Consider the following 6,631-nt stretch of genomic DNA (forward strand, 5'->3'; position numbering starts at 1 on the left):
GGTTGTCGTGAAGGTCGTCAGATTGTAACCTTCAGCGATCTACGTGAAAGTCTTCAAATTGTAGTCTTCTGGAAGTCGTCAGATTGTAACTTCCATCATCAGTGTTTGATGGGGGATAAGCTATCTATTGTGATTTTTAGACAGCCTACACTCACAACTATTCCTAGTTTCCACTCAAAGGCAAATCACAACCACTCTGTAAATAAATCAATAGCTGTTAATAAGCTAGCGATCTCTTAACTGTTAGATCTAAAGCAAAACTTGAGATCTAAAACCATATAGCCATGATTAATTCAAAGAGATTAACAAGAATCATAGATGAGCGGAAGCTTATACCTGAATCCATGGATGAACCTTGAGATGGGTTTTGGATCTTCTAACCTTAGGGTTTCTCTAAATTCGAATTTCTCTAGCTAGATGGGGGTGTAGAGAATTAGAGAATGTAACCCTAGGTTAGGGACCATAACCCCTTATTTATAGATGTTTTACTTTTGTAATTTAGCCCCTCAATAAATCATAATTATAACCCGGTATCTGCACATATAACCCCATGACTTATTTAAATACCGAATTAACCCAAATTAATTGATCACTTTAGTGGGTTATCCTGAAAGATAGCAATACACATTGATTAATCATATGTGCCCACAAATAGATTTATTAGATTAAATCCAACAATCTCCCACTTGGGCACCATATGATTCCTTAAATTGTGTATAACCTTATGAGCTCAAAAATTGTTATCACTGAAAAGGTATTTCCGAACAATCTCGTCCATTGACTATATCAATATAGGATCAAAGTGGCCTTCGTCACATTTATCGTGACTCGACCCATCAATGGTCACATATACCAATACAATCAAACGACATAGATCAATCATGGATGTGCAGCATGAAAATTACATGCAATGTGATCAGTACATGTCTATTTTCAACTGGTCCTCCTTAGTGAGGTCAAAACCAAACATAATGTAACAGAGTGTCTTAACTGAATACTTTATTCTGATCAGACAATACAACCAAACATAAAGCACCATAATTACAAACTCCCACTAAAACATAATATCCCCAAATAATACCACACCCATATGAGCAGTATGCTCATGAAAGACCTTAGGTGGCAATCCCTTAGTAAGAGGATCAGCTAACATGGAGTTTGTCCCAATGTGCTCTATGGATATCTGTCCACTCTGTACCTTTTCTTTCACAACCAGGAACTTAATGTCAATATGTTTTGACTTAGTTGAGCTCCTGTTGTTATTGGAATACATTACTGCAGATTTATTGTCACAATATAACCTTAGTGGTCTTTCAACATTTTCCAAAATGCGCAGTCCCGTGACAAAATTTCGCAGCCATATTCCCTGATTGGATGCCTCATAGCAAGCTACAAATTCTGCTGCCATAGTGGAGGAAGCTACTAGTGTTTGTTTGACACTTTTCCATGATATAGCTCCTCCTGCTAACATATAAATGTAGCCTGATGTAGACTTCCTGCTATCTTGGCATCCAGCAAAATCAGAGTCCGAATACCCAATGACCTCTAATTTCTCTGATTTTCTGTATGTGAGCATGTAATCTTTTGTTTTCTGAAGATACCTCATAACCCTTTTGACTGCTATCCAATGATCCATACCAGGGTTGCTTAAGTATCTGCCTAACATCCCAACAATGTACGCAATATCCGGACGCGTACATACCTGAGCATACATTAGACTTCCTACAGCCGAAGCATAAGGAATCTTCTGCATTTCCTGAATTTCAAGGTTACCTTTAGGGCACTGATTGAGACTAAACTTGTCTCCTTTAGCAACAGGGGTGTCACCTGGTCTGCAATCTTGCATGCCAAACCTTTTAAGTACCTTATCGATATAGCTCTTTTGTGATAATCCAAGAATACCCCGAGAGCGATCTCGATGTATCTGGATCCCTAATATAAAAGAGGCGTCCCCAAGATCTTTCATCTCAAAATTCTTTGATAGAAATCTCTTGGTTTCGTGCAACATGCCTATATCATTAGTGGCAAGCAAGATGTCATCGACATACAGAACCAGAAAAATATACTTACTCCCACTAAACTTGTGATATACACAGTCATCAACAATGTTCATCTCAAAACCGAACGAGATAATTATTTGTTGAAACTTATGATACCATTGACGAGGAGCTTGCTTGAGTCCATAAATGGATTTCCTTAATTTGCAAACCACATTCTTTGGGTCTCCTGACACAAAGTTTTCTGGTTGTACCATATAGATCATCTCATCAATGTCGCCATTGAGAAATGCAGTCTTAACATCCATCTGATGTAACTCAAGATCATAATGAGCAACAAGTGCCATGATTATTCTGAAAGAGTCTTTCGATGAAACCGGAGAGAAAGTCTCTGTATAATCAATGCCTTCCTTTTGAGTATAGCCTTTAGCCACAAGACGTGCCTTATACCTCTCCACATTACCGTTTGCATCCCGCTTGGTTTTAAAAATCCATTTACAACCAATTGGTTTTGCACCTTCTGGTAATGGGACAAGTTCCCAAACCTTATTGTCTTGCATAGACTTGTACTCTTCATTCATGGCATCAATCCACTGTTGAGAGTTAGAACTTTTCATGGCCTGAGAGAAGTTGATTGGATCATCTTCTAACATTCCACTACTTTCCTCATGTTCTTGGAGAAATACAATATAATCATCCGGAATAGCATTTCTCCTTTCTCTCGTGGATCTCCTTAATGGCGCTGGTTCTTGAGGTTGTTGAGTTTGTTCTTCTGGAACAGGGAGTTGTTCAACATTATCATCTTGAGGTTCCGGATTTACTTCTTGAGCAACAACAGGTATAGGAACCTGAATATTGTCAAAAGTAACTGTATGGATTGGATCTGAAACCAATTCCTCCTCAAAACTAATGTCTCTAATCTTATTTCTCCCCCCAAACTCAACATCATCAAAGAATGTTGATGTTCCCGTCTCAAAAATATTCCTTATAGTGGGATCATAAAACTTAAAGCCCCTAGAGCGTTCAGAGTACCCAATAAAGTAGCTGCTAACTGTTTTGGAGTCCAATTTCTTTTCATTCGGCCTATAAGTCTTTGCCTCAGCTGGACATCCCCAAATATGTAAATGCTTTAAACTGGGCTTTCGACCAGTCCAAAGCTCATAAGGTGTTTTAGCAACTGCTTTACTTGGCACTCTATTCAGAATGTAAGCTGCTGTCTTAAGTGCTTCTCCCCAGAGTGACTCTGGTAAAGAAGAATGAGCAATCATACTTCTTACCATATCCTTAAGAGTCCTGTTTCGTCTTTCAGCTACACCATTCATGCTAGGTGAACCCGGCATAGTGTACTGTGGGACGATACCGCATTCCTCTAGGTATCTAGCAAATGGTCCTGGACGTTGTTCACCTGAACCATCATATCTACCGTAGTACTCACCACCACGATCAGATCTGACGGTTTTAATTCTTCTGTTGAGTTGATTCTCAACTTCAGCTTTATAGGCTTTGAACATGTCCAGAGACTCAGATTTTTCATGAATAAGATATAGGTGCCCATAACGTGAGTAATCGTCTATGAATGATATAAAATATTGTTGACCATTCCAGGATTCCGTAGGGAATGGCCCACAAATATCCGTATGTATCAATTCTAAGACATCCGAAGATCTGTTGGCACCTAATCTTTTCACTTTGGTCTGTTTTCCCTTGATACATTCAACACATACGTCGAAGTCCGAAAAATCAAGGGAATCCAAAATGCCATCAGACACAAGACGCTCAACTCTACCTTTTGAGATATGACCTAAGCGCTTATGCCATAATGTCGCCGAATTTTCCTTATTTAATTTACGCTTAGTACCACGTGATTCCACATGCAAGGATTCATTATATAGGTTGTCATAAGTACTTAAGTAACCGGTTCCCACAACATTTGAATTAAAAGATAAACTGAATTGATTGTTTCCAAATGAACAAGAATAACCTGATTTGTCCAATATAGAAACAGAAACCAAATTCCGTCTGAAAGACGGTACTACAAAAGTATCTTTTAAATCCAAATAATAACCAGTTCCTAACAACAACCTAAAGTGCCCAATTGCTTCCACATCTACCGATTGTCCGTCGCCCACAAAGATGTGTCTTTCAACATCACTTGGCTTTCGGTAGCTCAGGCAATCCTGCATAGAAACACTTATGTGAGTAGTAGCACCAGAGTCTAACCACCAAGTGTTTCTAGGTACTGAAGCTAAATTAACCTCATAACAGACCAAAGTAAGGAACGTACCCTTATTATCACGTCAGGCGTGATATTTTGTACAATACTTCTTAACGTGTCCAGGTTTGTTACAGAAGAAACAACCCTGATTATCCTTATGTTGTTTTTTCTGAACTGGACCCTTAGCAGCTTCCTTATCATTCTTCCTTTTCTTGCCCTTATCCTTAGAGGCATATGCCAAATGAGCACTTTCTGTCTTATCTTGCTTCAACCTGTCTTCTTCTTGCACACAGTATGAAATGAGCTCATTTAGAGTCCATTTCTCCTTTTGATAGTTATAACTGACATTAAATTAATTAAACTGTGTAGGAAGAGACAACAGAACCAGATGCACTAATAACTCATCACAAAGATCGAGTTTAAGTGCCTTAAGTTTTGAAGCAATATGAGACATTTCCATAATGTACTCCCTGATATTTCCTTTGCCCTTATACTTCATTGAAATCAAGCGAGCTAAAAGCGTGCTTGTTTCTACCTTATCGTTTTTCGCAAAACGCTTCTCAATTTCGGCAAGGAAATCTTTAGCCTTAGTAATCCCTTCGGATTCTATGCCCCTGAAGGCTTCCGGAACGCCGCGCTTAATGATCATAAGACTCATGCGATTTGAACGCTCCCACTTCTCATGCTCCTTCTTTGCATCAGGAGTGCTTTCCGCATTGAGAGGTTGGGGTTGTTCAGTTCTTAATGCATAGTCAAGATCCATGCAGCCAAGAATAATTAATATGTTCTCTTTTCAAACCTTGAAGTTTGTCCCATTTAGCATGGGAATTGAGTTGATGTTAGCAGAAATTGTTGCAGCAGATGCATTAGCTGAAGTAAAACAAAAGATGCTCACATCAATAATCATAATCAATAAAATTCAAATAATGACAATCCCCATCCAAGATACCGGCACAACATTAATATCAAGTCTTTGGACAGTAATATTAACTTGTAAGTGATACCTTGTTGCAATGATCAAACATTGACAATAACTCATGTCAAATAATGAAACTATCTTTGGATCGATTCATTATTCACATGTAAACCTTATAATTGTCACACGCTTATCATCGCAGATGTGTATACAGTCTAAATAAATATTAACCTTCCTTTGGGCCGATTAAATATTTACACGAAAGCATACACACAAACATCTCACATTCCTCATTAACAATCTACACAAGAGAGGATACTTTGGCAACTTCTTGTTTCAATTAATCAATTAGAGTGAGAGACAAGCTTAATACCTTAGTATCATAATATTTGAATTAAATAATTGATTAAAAACCGAATTAGATTTAAATTAAAAAATTTAAATCAACTGAATTTCCAAAAACTTAATTGGGGTGTCACAGCTTAATTAGGGCCCATAACTTAATTAAATAAATTAAATATACCAAAGTGGACCCATGAAAAGCCGAGGCTTAACCGTAGTGAACCCGAAGTTCGCTTGACTTCGAACGCGAGGTTCGACTGTATTGAGTACGAGACTCACTTAAGCACGAACGCGAGGTTCGTCTGAAAATGAACGAACGCGAGGTTCGTCTGATAAAAGAACGCGAGGTTCAACTTGGGAACGAACGCGAGGTTCGTTTAAAAAATGAACGCGAGGTTCGATTGAAGTACGAACGCGAGGTTCGTCTGAAGTACGAACGCGAGGTTCGTCTGAAGTACGAACGCGAGGTTCGTCTGAAGCACAAACGCGAGGTTCGTTAAACTTGAGCGCGAGGCTCACCTTAATCCTGAGCGCGAGGCTCACCTTAAGAACGAACGCGAGGTTCGTTAAACTTGAGCGCGATGCTCAACTGAGAACTGAACGCGAAGTTCGGTTAAGTTTGAGCGTGAAGCTCACTTGAGAACGAACGCGAAGTTCGTTTGAGGTAACCACCTCCTTAATTTTCGTCATGAACCCTTAGGGTTTCAAACTGAAACCGCCGCCACCAAACCCAAAAAATTCCTCGATTTTTATTTTCAAAACCAGATCCAAAACCGGAAAAGCAAAAGATGATTTCTTGTTCCAGATCCTAAAAAATAGAAGGAAAAATCCAAAAAATTCCAAAAAGTTACTGTTCACCGCGATTTTTTCAGTTACTGTTCATCCGAAAAAACTTTACTGTTCGTCTGAAAAAAAATTTCTCTACTGTTCATCCGAACAAAAAAATTACTGTTCATCCGAACCAAAAAACTGAATCTTTAACCAGAGATTTAAGATCAGAAAACCCAATAAAACTTAAATCCCTAAGAATTAATCAAGGTGGCTCTGATACCACTTGTTAGATCTAAACCAAAACTTGAGATCTAAAACCATATAGCCATGATTAATTCAAAGAGATTAACAAGAATCATAGATGAGCGGAAGCTTATACCTGAATCCATG

This window comes from Asparagus officinalis, chromosome 8, assembly GCF_001876935.1.
Source record: "Asparagus officinalis chromosome 8, Aspof.V1, whole genome shotgun sequence".
In the NCBI taxonomy this organism is placed as follows: domain Eukaryota; kingdom Viridiplantae; phylum Streptophyta; class Magnoliopsida; order Asparagales; family Asparagaceae; genus Asparagus; species Asparagus officinalis.